The sequence below is a fragment of the Vipera ursinii genome (assembly GCF_947247035.1).
Source record: "Vipera ursinii genome assembly, chromosome: W".
NCBI lineage: Eukaryota > Metazoa > Chordata > Lepidosauria > Squamata > Viperidae > Vipera > Vipera ursinii.
The window spans coordinates 32,819,017-32,835,244 of record NC_139522.1 but is presented as its reverse complement, the minus strand read 5'-3'; the positions used below and the strand labels follow the sequence as shown (position 1 = coordinate 32,835,244).

Genomic DNA, 16,228 nt, shown 5'->3' with positions numbered 1-16,228 from the left:
AGAAATAAAAGCAGTTCTCCAAGACGGAGGCACCTTTCCCCCTCTCTGGATTGTCTGAAACAGTTCCTTTAACGGCTTTATCAGCTCCAATTGTAAATTTTTGTAGTAAGCCGCAGTCAAGCCATCCGTGCCTGGCGCTTTATCCACCTTCAGTTCCTTAATTGCTATAAGAATTTCTTCTTCTGTTATCAATTGATTAATCTCCTCCTTTTGTGCTTGCGTAAGAACCGGGATGCTAGCATTCTTCAAATATACATCAATGTCTTTTTCATTAATCTTCTCCTTAGCATATAATTTAGAATAAAAATCCACAAAGGCTTCCTTAATAAGATCCTGTTGAAACACAACCTTTCCCTTATATTCAATTTTATCTATATTAGAAGCCCTTTGCTTTTTCCTTAACCTGTAAGATAGCCATCTACCTGGCTTATTAGCATTGCAAAAAGTATTATGCCTAGCAAACCGTAAATTGGTTGCCACTTGATCAGCCATCAACTTATCAAATTGTCCTCTTAATAGATTAATAACCTCCTTAATCTTCACATCCAATGGGTTCAAAATTAGGGCCTTTTCTTTTTCCCTAATTTCATTCTCCAGTTCTTTCCTTCTAGCTTCCAAGGTACGTCTGTATTTATTATTCATATATATCAACACCCCTCTCATGTAGGCCTTGCTAGCATCCCAAACCATATCCATAGAGGTATCCTTATTCATATTAATCTCAAAGAAATCCTTCATCTGCTGTTTACATTCTTCCACATTTCTCTGATTTCTAAACAAATTCTCATTTACGCGCCACGAGCGCCTGTCCCTATTGTCCTTATTGATCTCTAACCAAACTGGGCTATGGTCAGAAATAGTTCTTGCACAGATCTTTACCTTCTTAGTCCTAGAAAAAAAGTCATTAGTCAACAAAATAAAATCAATCCTGGAAAAAGATTGATGTCTATCAGAAAAAAAAGTATAATCCTTTTCATGTAGATGTGTACCACGCCAAATATCTCGCAGTTCCAAATCATCCTTCATTTCAAAAAAAGATTTAGGCAATCTAGCATGGCTCGGAACACGCTTAAAAGAACCAGCTTTGTCCATCTGTACGTCTAAGACACCATTCCAGTCTCCCATAAAAATAAAAGATTTATAATCCAATTGGGTAACCTTTGTGTGAAGTAAGCTAAAAAAGTCAGCTTGTTGTTGATTAGGAGCATACAGTCCAACTAGAAGCGTTTTTTTACCTTCTAACAGCAAATCTATCATAACATATCTTCCTTGCTTATCTATTTCAATTAGTTCCGCTGTTAGAGTACTTTTAACGTAGACAACCACTCCATTTTTCTTGTTCATCGCAGAGGCAACAAATTGCGTACCCAACCTTGAATTCGATAAGTACTTTTGGTCCATAACCCTAATATGCGTTTCTTGCAAACAGATAACATCAGTCTTAAATTGTTTTAGATATTGAAAAACTTTCTCTTCTGTGGTGAGTTTAATCCATTAATATTCCAAGTTAGAAATTTAGTCGCCATGCTTGGCGTCCCGAAGCTTTTGGAGCACATCTGTAATGGCCCCTGTAGTTTCTTTGGGCCGCGCCCCTCCCACAGCTTCACTGTAAGTACGTTTTGGAAGTTCCATATCTTTCTGCTGGTCTTGCTCTTGCTCTTGTCTGGCTCGTCTTAAGGCGGCACGCGTCACCCTCTGCTCTCCAGCAGCAGCTGATGAAGCTGTAACTTGATCCCCTCCAGCACCATTCTCCTCTGTCTGTCTACCTTCAGCATCTTGAGGTTTTCCCTCTCCAAATCCCTTTGCAGCTTCCAGAAGTGATAGAGGGGTTGCTTTTAAGAGATTGCTGTAAAAATCACGTGCCTGAGTCACGGTAACCAGACGATGTCTTTTACCTTCATGCATCACCACCATTCCGACTGGAATCTCCCATCTAAACTTGATATCACATTTCTTAAGTTCCTGTGCAAGGAATGCAAAATCTTTCCTTCTCCTTAAAATCTTTGGAGGAATCTCTTTTAGAACCAGGACTTCTTGCTCAGCAACCACAAATTTAGTATCGTAAGCAGCTTGAATAACTTCATCTCTAGTTGCTCTCTTTGTAAAATAGACCACCACATCTCTAGGTAGCTTCCTCTGCCTTGCAATCCATGAATTTACACGAAAGATTTTATCCATACTTGCCTCTATTTCAGATGCTGGCTGGCCCAATACTGCTTCCAAAGCCTCAGATATCAGCTGCTTTAAGTCTTCTTTAGGATTCTCTTTTAAGCCCCTGATTCTAATAGCATACTGCATCTGGTGGTACTGGACAAGGCTCAGTTCTCCATCCATTTTGTCCCTTATATTTTCATTCTGCTTACAAGCGGTGAGGCACTCCGACCCTCTGGCTCCGACCCTCTGGCTCCGCCCCGAGATCCCGGGAGTGAGGATGTGCAGCCTCCTGAGCTCCGGCTGGTGTACTTGAATGCCAGGTCTGTCGCTAACAAAGCTCTTCTCGTCCGTGACTTGGTCGAGGGTGAGCAGGCGGACCTGGCTTGCATCACGGAAACTTGGTTGGGCCCAGAGGGCGGTATTCCTCTGGTTGATCTTTGCCCACCAGGTTTCCGGGTGCTACACCGGCCTCGGGCTCAGGGTAGGGGTGGGGGAGTGGCTGTTGTTATGAGGGAGACCTTGTGCCCACGGGAGGCCACCGTTCCCCAGATAGTCGGGTGTGAGTCTCTCTTTTTGAGATGCGGCCCTGGTGCGCAGTTGGGCTTGCTGCTGGTGTACCTTTCGCCTAGTCACGCAGCAGCAGCCCTGCCTGAGCTTCTCGATGTCCTCTCTGGGTTGGTGATTGAGTTCCCGAAACTTATAGTTTTGGGGGACTTCAATCTACCATCTCTGGGAGGATCATCTGAGTTGGCTCGGGAGTTCATGGCTTCCATGACGGCCATGGACCTGATGCAAGTAATTTCAGGACCGACTCATGAGGGAGGCCACACCCTTGACCTAGTTTTCTTATCTGGACGGTGGTTAGATGATCTTGGTGGGGGCTCCCCAATTGTTATGCCCCTGTCATGGACCGATCATCATCTCCTGCGGCTGGTCTTCCGTTTTGCCACCCCCCACCGTGGGTGTGTGGAACCTATCAAATGGTACCGCCCCAGACACTTAATGGATCCTGAGAGGTTCCAGGTGGCGCTGGGGTCCCCACCTGCCTCCCTTGCTCACAGCTCGGCAGACGCCTTAGTGGAAGCCTGGGAAAGGGCAGCCACTGAGGCTCTTGACCGAGTTGTACCCCTGCGGCCCCTGACCCGGTGCAGATCCCATCAAGCTCCATGGTTCTCTGCGGAGCTCCGGGAGATGAAGCGTCGGAGACGGGGCCTAGAGAGCGGTTGGAGATCCAGCCGATCCGAATCCGACCGATTGCGACTAAGAACCTATACTAGGTCTTATCTCGCTGCGATAAGGGAGGCGAGGTCTAACCACTTCGCCACCCTTATCGTGTCCGCAGATAATCACCCGGCCGCCCTGTTTAGGTTGACTCGCTCCCTCCTGAATAAGGAGGTGAGGGAGGAACCCTTGCAGGGTCGTGCCGAGGAGTTTAACCAGCATCTGTCGGACAAAATCGCTCGGATTCGGACCGGTCTGGACTCTGACTGGGCAGAGTCTGTCGAGCAGGACACGGGCGGTCTTGTCGATATCAACTCGGAGGAGTTTGATTCTGTGACTCCGGAGGAAGTGGACAGGATCATGGGGAGGCTGAGCACCACCACATGTTTATTGGACCCGTGCCCTTCCTGGCTGGTCTATGCAGCCCGGGAGAGGACACGCAGCTGGTTCCAGGCAGTTATATCGGCTTCTTTGAGTGAGGGCAGCTTCCCCGCCGTCTTGAAAGAGGCGGTGGTGAGGCCTCTCCTCAAGAAGCCTGTCTTGGACCCAGCTGTATTGAACAACTTTCGTCCTGTCTCCAACCTTCGCTTTCTTGCGAAGGTTGTTGAGAGTGTGGTGGCACATCAGTTCCCTCTGGTCCTGGATGAAGCGGATTATCTAGACCCGTACCAATCGGGTTTCAGGCCCGGGTACAGCACGGAGACGGCATTGGTCGCGCTGGTGAATGATCTCTGGAGGGCTCGGGACAGGGGGCATTCCTCTGTCCTAGTCCTATTAGACCTCTCAGCGGCTTTCGATACCATCGACCATGGTATCTTGCTGCGGCGTCTCAGGGGATTGGGAGTGGGAGGCACGGTTTTACAGTGGTTCTCCTCCTATCTCCAGGGACGCTCGCAGTCGGTGTTGGCAGGAGGGCAGAGGTCGACCGTGCGGTCTCTCATTTGTGGAGTTCCTCAGGGGTCGGTCCTCTCGCCTCTCCTGTTCAACATCTATATGAAACCGCTGGGTGAGATTATTCATGGTTTTGGAGTTGTGTATCATCAGTATGCTGATGATACCCAGCTTTTCTTTTCGACCTCAAACCACCCCAGTGATGCCCTCACCGTGATGTCCCGTTGCCTGGAGGCGGTTCGGGTCTGGATGGGGAGGAACAGACTTCAACTCAACCCCGACAAGACCGAGTGGCTTTGCATACCTTCATCCCCGGTTTATTCGGACATTCCACCTCTCGCTATGGGGGGCGAATTATTACCCCCCGTAGATAGGGCTCGCAACTTGGGAGTCCTCCTAGATTCACGGCTCACCCTGGAAGTCCACATAGGAGCTGTGACTAGGGGGGCTTTCGCCCAGGTTCGCCTGGTGCGCCAGTTGCGGCCCTATCTAAGCCGGGATGATCTATGCACGGTCACTCACGCGCTCGTGACCTCTTGACTAGACTACTGCAACGCTCTCTACATGGGGCTGCCCTTGAGGACCACCCGGAAGCTCCAACTGGCACAGAATGCAGCCGCGAGAGTTGTGTTGGGAGTTTCCCGATACTCCCATGTCACACCTCTGCTCCGTGAGCTGCATTGGTTGCCAGTTGTCTTCCGGGTGAGATTCAAGGTACTAGTAATGGTGTTTAAAGCCCTACATGGCAGGGGTCTGGAGTACCTTAGGGAACACCTGCTGCCGGCGTCAACTTCCCTCCGCCCTGTGCGTTCCCACAGAGAGGGACTCCTCAGGGTGCCACCGGTCAGAGAATGTAGATTGGTGGCCCCCAGGGGGAGATCTTTCTCTGTGGGCGCCCCGGAGCTATGGAACCAGTTACCGGTTGAGCTCCGGACAGCGCCCGATCTTCGCTCCTTTCGCCGCGATCTGAAAACATACCTGTTCGAACAAGCCGGCCTGGCCTGAGGGGGGATTGGTGGGGGTTTTATTATCATTTTATTGGGGTTTTTATTAATGTATCAACTGTTTTTATGGGCTTGTATTTAATTACCTTTTAATTTTTGTAACTCTGTGTTTTATTCTTGCCCTGTACACCGCCCTGAGTCCTTCGGGAGAAGGGCGGTATAGAAATATTAATAAATTAAATTAATAAATTAAATTCTCTAGTACTTTTACTTCTAATATAGAATTCTTTTGGCTAAGATCCTCCACTTTTTCATCCAAACGTTGCACACATTCAGCCACACTTTCAATTGTAGACAAAATGTCTACCCTCATTGCACTAAACTTCTCCTCCAGCTTTGCCTCCAGCTTTTCCATCTTATCATCCATCATATCTGACATTACTTGCGATTGCTTTGCAAAGGCATCTTGTAAATCCTTAAGCGTCAATGCCAGAGGAGGTGCAGGAGGGAGCAAAGCTTGCAACAAAGTCTGTTGCACCGGGGAAGTTCCCGCACTCCGAAGAGCTTTAGAAGATTTAGCCGCCATCTTTCCCCACTTTCACTTGTTGCGTACTTTCACTTTAAAGCTATAAAATCCATTGAGCTAGAGAGTAAAGATAAAAGTCCACTTCACCTTGACCTCCTGTACTGCTCTGCCTGCACCTTAATACTCGAGAGTCTTTCCTTCTGGCAGGGGTGGTTGCTAACGCCTGGCTCTGCTCCAAAAATCACGGAGCAGAGACGCTGCGCAGCTCGGAGCTAACGCAGGCTTCGGGGGGGCTCAATCCTTCAGCCGCCCAAACTTTCAGCTCAGGCGGCCCCGAAGAGCTCAACCCCTACCTGGGGCCTCACCCCCTCCTCTTCTCCCAAGAAGGGGGCTTCAAATCCACCTAAACAGCTGATCGGCGCTGTTTTTGATGGATAAACACAGCTGCGGAGCGGACAGCCCGGAGACAGCTGTCTTCGGCGCCGCGTCGCCACCGGAAGTCCCAAAAACTCCATCAATCTCATACAACATAGGATACATAGAGATAATTGGATACCTAGTGAGAACTTCTCAGGTGCCTATGAGATCATACAAAAACAAGATACTAAAAGATATATGTGAAAGCTTTATCATAGCGTTTCCCAAACCTCCCACATGCCAGCCTGTGAGCCAGGAGAGTATGCTCTTCACTGTAACTCACGTGGAGGCCAGTAAAGGGGTTTGGGAAAGCTGAAGGCCGAGAGGCCAAATTTTTGGGAGGCCAAATTCTGGCCATTCCCACATGTCCCCTTTTTTGTTTAATTGCAGAAGTAGAATGTTCGAGATAAGCTTGCATAATGTGTAAATCTTTGGCATTGAAGGTAGAGGAATGTGATCCATAGTGTAGGATACATTAACAATCTTAGCACAATTAGTCAAAGCTGAATCACCAAAATTATAACAGCTACAGGTACAATAAATAATTCTAGCACAAATGATATTCTCATGATGAATGACATTTGGAGTAATCATAGAAAAAGCATTTTTTCTAAGTCTATAAGTTGGAGAGCCCCAAGAATACATTGTATCATAGGTGGTAGATATATTAAAATTGGCAAAAAGAGTATAATTTTGAATAGTAGTAGCTGGAGCACAGACAGGAACAATGCAAGAGCTAGTAACTTCATGAGCAGAGGCAGACATTTTTAAGCAAAAATTACTTTGACCAGAAATATTGGCCAGTTGTAGCCACAAATTGAATTGTCCTCTATTTGCTAAATCTTCATGAATTCCTACAGCTGAAGGAATAAAAACCAAAAAACACAGCATCAGTCCAAGTGCCGAATTGATGTTAAGTCATGCGATAATTGCCGACAGGAATAGTTCTGGGGTCGGCTCTAGCTGCGCAGTAGTAAGGTCACAAAGGGCATCTGCACTGAGTGTTTTTAACATTCCCCATGTCACTGGTGGCTGAGTTCCTGCTGGCCGCGAAGGCCTTTTACGCCTTCGTGGTGTTTCACCCATCGGGTTCTGGTTCAATGTCAGGGCTGGATTGAACTCCGGGAGCGGACTGTTCAGCCTCTGGCGCCAGCTCATGTTTGGCTCGGAATGGCTTCACACACCTGGCAGGCACCCACACCGGTCCTGTAGGAATAAGAACAGATGCATATCCCCTTCCCCAAGTAATCAATTCAGCTGGTACCTTCCAGGTTGGCTCGGGCAGCTCCTTATATAGCACTTGTGGTCGTTCCAGGGGAAGCTCCTTTCTAAAATGTCTCTCTGCAGGAGTATAAGCTTGATTAGTGATCGTTTAATGATTCAAAGTAAAAAACAATACTGGAATCAAAGTTTTAAGATCTGAGGGAGTAATTCCCCTTTCTTTTAAATGTTTAAACAACAAAGCTTTAAATGTACAATGTGCACGTTCCACTATAGCTTGGCCTGAACTATTGTATGGAATGCCATGTCAGAGAGAAATATCCCAAGTGCTGCAAAATTGAGAAAAAGCATTAGAAGAATACGCAGGAGCATTGTCTGTCTTTAAGACAAGTGGTCGTCCCATGACAGCCATGGTAGCAAGAAGGTGCTGAATAACAGGAGAGGCAGTTTCGCCGCGAAAGGGGGTAACCCACACATCAGTTCCTCTTGGATTAACAGCATCAAAGGGAAAAGAGAGGGGGTAGGAGGAGCAAGAAGGACAGGCTGAGATAATATCACGAGCCTGAGAAAGTGGAATGTTAAAGGTAGCACGAAGAGATTTAGCATTCTGGTGAAAATAGGAATGGCTAGTCAAAGGGTCAGTAAAAAGTGAAACCACCTTAAAAGAGTGGAGAGCTGCATCTGCTCTATGGTTGCCATCAGAAATAGTATCAGAAAAACCTGTATGGGAGTGAATGTGAGCAACGAAAAATGGGGCAGTACAGTCACGCAGGAGAGTTTGAAAAGTAAGGAATAAAGAAAGCAAGTTACGGTCCAAAAGTGGGGATAGATAAGCAAATGCAATATGGTTAAAAAGATTGTAAACATATTGTGAGTCCACTATAAGATTAAAAGCAATTGTATCACGTAATTAAAAGGCTAAAATCACTGCAGCAAGTTCAGCACGCTGGGCGGATGTTTGAGTAGCTGCAAACTTAGTTTGCCATTTGCCATTAACTTGCCAAACAACCACCCCACGGGTACGAGACCCATCTGTGAATAATGTAATAGCATTAGGAAGAGGGGTAGAAACCTGTGCAGATTGAAAAACAAAAGGCAATTCCTGTAATAAAACCAAACGTTGGTCCTTGGGGGTGGGGGGTTAAACAATACAGCTCCCACATAATCTACAAAGGCAATCGCATAAGCATTAGACATTTGCATAAAGAAATCATGCTGATCCTTGGTGCAAGGCAAATGAATGACTAAAGGATCAAAGCCAGTTAACTGGAGCGCGTGATGCCGTACTTTCATTAAAAGATCAGAATATAACACTTCAATGGGAGATACATTTTTAGCTGGTGTGTGTGGCAAATACAACCATTCTACAATGCATATAGATTTAAGCGTTTCAGGAAAGAATAAGATAGCAGTTGGCTGTAAAGGAGTATGGAAAAGGGCTGCTGACAATGATCCTAAAAGAGGAGCTCTGTTAACCGTAACCTTGCGAAGGGCAGAATTGATTTGATGAAGGCAATGTTGCATCACCGTGGAGACTGGAATCCGCGCGTCAGGGGTTAAATGACCTTGCAAGGCAATAATAAGTGGACGCAACAAAGCAGTAGTTAACCCTAAAAATGGTCTAGCCCAATTTCGATGTCCTAAAATTTTTTGCAATTGTACCAGAGTAAAATGAGATGGAATGCGCAGAGCTGGAACAAAAGGAGAAGAAGAAGACTGAAGCATCCGATGACCTAAATATGGAAAGGGAGGTTTAATTTGAACCTTCTCAGGGGCAATAACAAGTCCTGATTTAGCCAAGATTTCCTGTAAGGTTAGTAAACAATTAGCAGGTAAAAGCTTTCCAGCTAGCAAGATATCATCCATAAAATGGTAAGCAAAGCATTTTTTGTCTTTGGCTGAATGAACTACAGCTGCAAGAGCTGTAGCCAAAAGTTCTGTCTTATGAGATTCAGTTCCAATGTTCTGACACAATTTAATCATCGGAGCAATGGTAGTTTCAGGTTTGGAATAAATTGCTTTCAGGGCTGTTTTGCAGTTCTGATTAGCATTTTCATATGCCAATTGTTTCATCAGAACGTCAGCAGCAGTTTCATTTTGAGCCTTCTCAGGGAAAACCCCTCGGGTGAAATTGCTTTGCAACCCATTTTCTGTAACACTTCTTTTCAGCTCTTTGTAAACTGCAAATGCGACAGACTCATGGACTTGCTGATTTTGAGCGTTTTGGACCACGGGGCAGACAGCCACTAATGGCAATGCCTCCTGGACGTCCTCTGAATTTCCAGAGGCCAATGCAGATTGCACCATTTGCTGAATAGCAGTCTGTGTTTGAGGCTGTTGAGGGTCCAAATTTTGCTGACTCTCAGAGCTCCACTGCCGTGAAGAATTATTATAAGATGGCGGTGGCTGAGCGTCTGGGGGGTACAGGATTTGTGCCAAAGGAATTATTAATTTTGGAGGATACAAGAGAGGATTGGACAACTCAGTAATAGCTTTACCGCAGAGTTGCCAAGTGTGTAGTACTGATACTGGAGTGGTTGCAGCCCGATGCACATTTTTCCCAATTTCTTGCCAATCATAGGGACTAAAAGACCCATCTGCAGGATACCAAGAGCATAACTTACCAATCATCTTAACCAGCTCTTCCACATCCTCTTTATAGACTTTAACTGTTTGCGTAGTCCTTGTCAACAAATTGCAAAGGTCAGATACCTGTTTTTTCTGTTCTGTTGAAAGAGAAGTCCCCATACTTACCTCGTTGATTCCTTAAATGGAATGAATAGTTGAACACGTTCGTTTAGCTCCTGCTGAGCGAAGGTAAGCTAGAAGTTACAGTTTTCCTCACGTGCCTCAGAGAGGGCACCATAAGAAGGGAAAAGAATTCAGACCTGGGTCGATAGAGATGCTCTGAACCAGCCAGGCAGCCTCGTCTCCAAAAAAAAAACCTCCTGAGCAACTGCCCGCTGAACTTTTATTCACCTCCAACATTACAAAAACTCCATCAATCTCATACAACATAGGATACATAGAGATAATTGGATACCTAGTGAGAACTTCTCAGGTGCCTATTAGTTCATACAAAAACAAGATACTAAAAGATATATGTGACAGCTTTATCATAGCATTTCCCAAACCTCCCACATGCCAGCCTGTGAGCCAGGAGAGTATGCTCTTCACTGTTACTCACGTGGAGGCCAGTAAAGGGGTTTGGGAAAGCTGAAGCCCAAGAGGCCAAATTCTTGGGAGGCCAAATTCTGGCTGTTCCCACACATTAGAAGACCTTCTTTTGTCTTTTCCTGTGTCCAGAACTCCATTCCAATCTCCCATTAAAATACAAGATTTATAATCCCATTGGGTTATTCTGTCATGTAAAAGTTTATAAAAATTTTCTTGATGTTGATTTGGTGCGTATATTCCAACCAAAAGTATTATTTTTCCTTCTATTATAAGTTCAATTGCAATATATCGTCCTTGTGCATCTGCCTCAATTAATTTAGCAGTTAGATCTTTCTTTAAGTATATAACTACTCCATTCTTCTTATCCGGGGCAGATGCAACAAAATGTATTCCCAATCTGGAGTTTATCAAATACTTTTGGTCTACTACTCTAATATGTGTCTCTTGCAAACAAATAACATCATTTTTATATTGTTTCAAATAATGAAATATTTTTTCCTCTTTTGTGGTGAATTTAAGCCATTAACATTCTAAGTTAGAAACTTGGTCGCCATCTTTCGTGACTAGAAGCTTTTGGAACAATTCCTGCAGATTCATATGAACCTGATGCTTTGGTCTTGCCCCTCCCACTGCTTCCATTTTAGTAACTTCTTGAGTTTTAATTTGATCTTGCTGTTTCTGCTCTTCTTGCGCTTTTCGTCTGGCTGCTGCTCGTGTCACTCTTTGGCCTCTAGGTACCTCTATTGATTTCAAAGGCTGGTCCATATCCACAACTAATTGTAGTTCTTCTTCAACCAACAAATTCGAACCTTCTGCATAAATCTGCTTCTGTTCCATTTGAGCCTGTTTTTTCTCTCCTTCACTTCTTTTCTTTTCAGGAAATAGTGGCAACTCTGCTTTCAGTACATTAAAATAAAATTCTTTTACTTTCCCTATTGTATTAAGACGATATCTAGTACCTAAGTAGTTGACCACTATTCCAGCTGGTATATCCCATCTGAACTGATGCTGCCTTTTTTTCAATTCATTTACCAGTAAAGCAAACTCTTTCCTTTTTCTTAAAATTTTTGGAGGAATTTCTTTCAATATCAAAACTTCTTGATTTTCAACTTGGAACCTATTATTATAAAAAGCTTGAATAATTTCATTTCGAATCACCCTCTTCGAAAAATAGATCACCACATCTCTTGGTAAATTCCTCTGCTTCGCAATCCAGGAGTTGACTCTAAAAACTTTTTCAATTTCCCGTATGAAATCCTCAACTTGCCAACCCATTATTGGAGCAAAGGCCTTTGCCAGTATCTCTCTCAGGTTTTCCTGTTTGTTCTCCTTCAGTCCTTTAATTCTTAAAGCAAATTCCATTTTTGTATATTGTAGCATTACAGTTTCATCTTCCATCTTTTCCATTTTATTTTGAGCCTCAGTCATCTTATCTTCCAAAGCAATATTGCCTTGAGTTAATTCTTCCATACGATCATCCATGTTTTGAATATGTTGTGCCAGTCCCTGAAATGCCAATAAAATATCTTCCCTTATTTCTTTATTTTTAATCTGCATAGTTTCTTTAATTTCTCCAATCTCTTCTGATATTAACTCAAATTTATCATTCATTTTTTCATCTATTTTTTCCATCTTGTTTTCTATTTTCTCCATCTTATCATTTATTTCTTTTTCTATTTCTTTAGTTCAGGGGTGTCAAACTCAATTTCATCGAGGGCCACATCAGCATTATGGCTGCCCTCGGGGGGCCGGGTGGGTGTGACCAAGTGGGCGTGACCAAGTGGGTGTGGCCAAGTGGGCGTGACCAAGTGGGCGTGGCCATCTCAATGCTGCTCACTCAGCGCAGCTGACTCGAGATACCTGGATCAGGAGAGAACAAGTTGCACCGGCTAATTTGATGTGGGGACATGTCATTGCCCCACAAGCTCTTCACCTCCCCAAACTTCTGCAGCCAAGCATGTGCACATACACACGCACTATATTCCACGTTTCGGGGCTTTTATCCACAGAGGATGGAAAGGGCCTTCTTCCCAAGCCCAGGCATGATTGGTAGTTTGTTAGCTCAGATATAGATAGCCTCCTAGTCTCCAAGCTTGAAGTGTGTGTGTGTGTGTGTGTGTGTGTTTGTGTGTGGGGGGGGTTTCCTTCTTCTGCCTTGACAGATCTCTGGAGAGCAAGAGGAGGCAGGGGAGCAGCACTTCCCAGTCCTGCATGCTCCTCTCTAGAGATCTTTCAAGGCAGAAGAAGTTGGAGGAAACTGCTTCCTGGAAACTTTCACCACATCAAGCATCATGGTTGCCTTCAAAGGGCCAGTTGCATGTAGGACTATTGTATCATATTAGTTCAGAAGTGTATTATGCCTAAGAGTGGGGCAAAAAGGAATAAAATTTCAAATATGAACAAATAAATTATTTATTTCAAATAAATCTGCAAAAACACATTTAAAACAAAGAAAAAAACAAGCTTTTTAGTTCTCATGCCATTTTGTCCGAACTGGATGTTTGGCATCTTTTCCTGGCTACAAGTTCATCCACGTTTGGGGATAGGTTTTGAGTGGTGGATACTCTCAGGATAGAGTGGAGGTGTGCATCCGTGAGCTGACTTCTGTGTGCGCTTTTGTTCACCCTCATGACAGAGAAAAGTTGCTCACAGAGGTATGTACTCCCAAACATGGAGAGCATTCGAGCAGCTTGTAGGCGGAGTTGGGGCATTGTTTCAGGGATGAACCTGGTGAACTGTGCGGGTCCTACAGAATCGTACTTTCCCTTCAGTGTGCTGTTACATTGGAGTTCTATCAACTCCATCTGGATATTTACAGGAGCACTCTCCACTTCAACTGAAAATGGATTGCTGAGCAGTCCAAAACTAAATTTCTGTTTTTCAAAATCAGCAAAGCGACGTGTAAACTCCATTTGAAGTGTGCTCAGTTTATTAGCAAACTCAGCATTTGAGAAGGCAGTGGTGGAGACCTGGTTTTTTATTGTTTGGCAACTGGGAAAGTGACTCAAGTTTCCTTGCTGCATGTGAGTCTCCCACAGTCGCAGCTTTACTTGAAAAGCTCTCACAGCATCATACATGTCTGTGATCACACGGTCCTGTCCCTGAAGCTGTAGGTTTAGTGCACTGAGATAATTAGTAATGTCACATAGAAATGCTAATTCACACAGCCACTTTTCATCCTTCAATTCTGTGCAGTCTTTTCCTTTGCTTTCAATAAACTGACAAATTTCCATGCGTAATTCAAAAAATCTGTTGAGCACTTTCCCTCGACTTAGCCATCGCACCTCTGTGTGATAAGGGAGATCACCAAGTTCAGAATTTATTTCTTCAAGAAAAGTCTTAAATTGACGGTGATTTAAACCTTTGGCTCTTATAAAGTTAACTGTCTTTGTTACAGTGTGCATTACATGGTCCATTTTCAGGGCTTTGCCACATAGTGTTTCTTGATGTATAATGCAGTAATATGCTGTCAGCTCACCTGTGCAATTCTCACTCTTCATTTTGTCTCGCATCCTTCCTACTAGTCCACTCTTTTCCCCGCACATTGAAGGTGCTCCATCTGTTGTGAGTCCTATAAGTTTGTCCCAGGGTAGTTTCATGTCATGTATACTTTTGGATACTGCTTCAAATATGTCCTTCCCTGTGGTAGTGCCATGCAGTGATGTTATATCCAGAAGCTCCTCCGTAATGCATAAACCTGAGTCCACTCCACGGATGAAGATTGTCAGCTGTGCTGTGTCAGAGATGTCAGTGCTCTCATCCACAGCAAGGGAATAAGCAATAAATTCTTTTCCCTTTTCAACCAATTGTCCTTGCAAATCAGTGGCAAGCTCACATATCCGATCAACAACAGTATTTCTGCTTAGGCTTATGTTTGAAAAAGCTTGCTTTTGGTCTGGACACATGACTTTGCACACTTTAATCATGCAGTGCTTCAAAAACTCCCCCTCTGTAAATGGCCGGGCTGATTTGGCTATCTCTTCTGCCACTATAAAACTAGCTTTCACAGCAGCTTCACTTTGTGATTTTGCTTTTCTGAACATATGCTGCCGTGACATCAGGCTCTTTTTCAACTCTTCCACCTTCTGTGCTTTCTGCTCCATGTTCAAGTTTTTGTACTTGTCCTGATGCTTCGTCTCATAGTGCCGTCTCAAGTTATACTCTTTAAATACAGCCACAGTAGCTCCACAAACAAGGCACACAGCCTTATCTTCAATGTCAACAAACAGGTACTCTGGCTCCCACCTCTTTTGAAAGCATCTTTTTTCAAAGTCCACTTTCCGTTTGGCCATTTTGGGGGATTTAAATATTGGCACGCAGGTCTTCTTCCCTGCAGATAAATATATGGATGAGACTGGACAGAAAGCTCAAAGTCTCAGGTACTGTGTGAGGCAAGCAGTTGTGAGCACACTAGGTAGGTATCCTAAGATGCTGCAAGTCCAGATGTTTGGAGTAGGTTTAGCAACATAACAGCATCTGTGGAGAGAAAGCAAGAAAGCAGCCCTCTTTGATACAATTGAAATTATATGTTTTATGCAAGAGATCCTGTATGGATGGAGGAAAAAATCAGCAATCCACCATCACTCAGAAGCTGGTCTAGCAGCCACAAGGACTACTCAGCCTCCATTTCTGATCAGATTCTGATATTTGCAAGGGGGGGGGAATCAAGACACATCCAGCTTTCCCAAATAGGAAACAAGGAACCACTTGCTCCATTTTTTCCCAACAACTCTCCTATGTCCATGAAGCCCAGAAATAGAGTTCAAAATCCCTGAAATATCTATCCAAAATTTAGCTTTTGCAAGCAATGCTGGTTAGTTCTCTCAAGGTCTGTCAGTCTGTCCTTTGGGGGAAACCCAAAGCACCCCTCCATTGATTTCAACTTATTTTCCACCAAGAGACTGAGCATAATGAGGTTTGGGGACCCAGGGGGCAAGGGGATGGGGCTCATGGGGGCACTGGCAGGGATGGTCCGCGGAAAAGGAGGCCAGTGACATGTGATTCAGGCTGGGAACATGCGGTGGAGGGGGAGAAGCAACTCCAGGACAGAGGGATGGAGCCAGTCTGGGCACTGCCCAAGATTGCAGGAGGGCGGCTGCTGCTTCACTCTTGTGGCTCCGCAGAAGTGGCTCCGCTCCTAGGGGCGCGCACGTCTGGGCTGGGGCGCTGCAGGATCGGGCCGGGCGCCTTGCCTCGCCTCGCCCTCCGCAGCGCCCGAACGGGGAAAGAAACAGCTCGGCTCCCCTGCCGCAGGCGCGTCTGGGCTGGGGCGCTGCAGGATCGGGCCGGGCGCCTCGCCTCGCCCTCCGCAGCGCCCGAACGGGGAAATTAACAGCTCAGCTCCCCTCCCGCAGGCGTGTCTGGGCTGGGGCGCTGCAGGATCGGGCCGGGCGCCTCGCCTCGCCCTCCGCAGCGCCCGAACGGAGAAATTAACAGCTGAGCTCGGCTCCCCTCCCGCAGGCGTGTCTGGGCTGGGGCGCTGCAGGATCGGGCCAGGCGCCTCGCCTCGCCCTCCGCAGCGCCCGAACGGGGAAATTAACAGCTGAGCTCCCCTCCCGCAGGCGTGTCTGGGCTGGGGCGCTGCAGGATCGGGTCGGGCGCCTCGCCTCGCCTCGCCTCGCCCTCCGCAGCGCCCGAACGGGGAAAGAAACAGCTCGGCTCCCCTGCCGCAGGCGCG

The 16,228-nt window shown here is 45.7% G+C and overlaps 1 long non-coding RNA gene across 1 annotated transcript; it reads right to left on the bottom strand.

Moving 5' to 3' along the window:
• Positions 1-12,949: 12,949 nt before the first annotated feature.
• Positions 12,950-13,883, bottom strand: LOC310648321. Its single transcript, XR_014494066.1, has 2 exons — positions 13,521-13,883; positions 12,950-13,342 (listed from the first exon to the last, which is right to left on the bottom strand). It is a non-coding gene; the product is annotated as an uncharacterized lncRNA (long non-coding RNA).
• Positions 13,884-16,228: the final 2,345 nt, after the last annotated feature.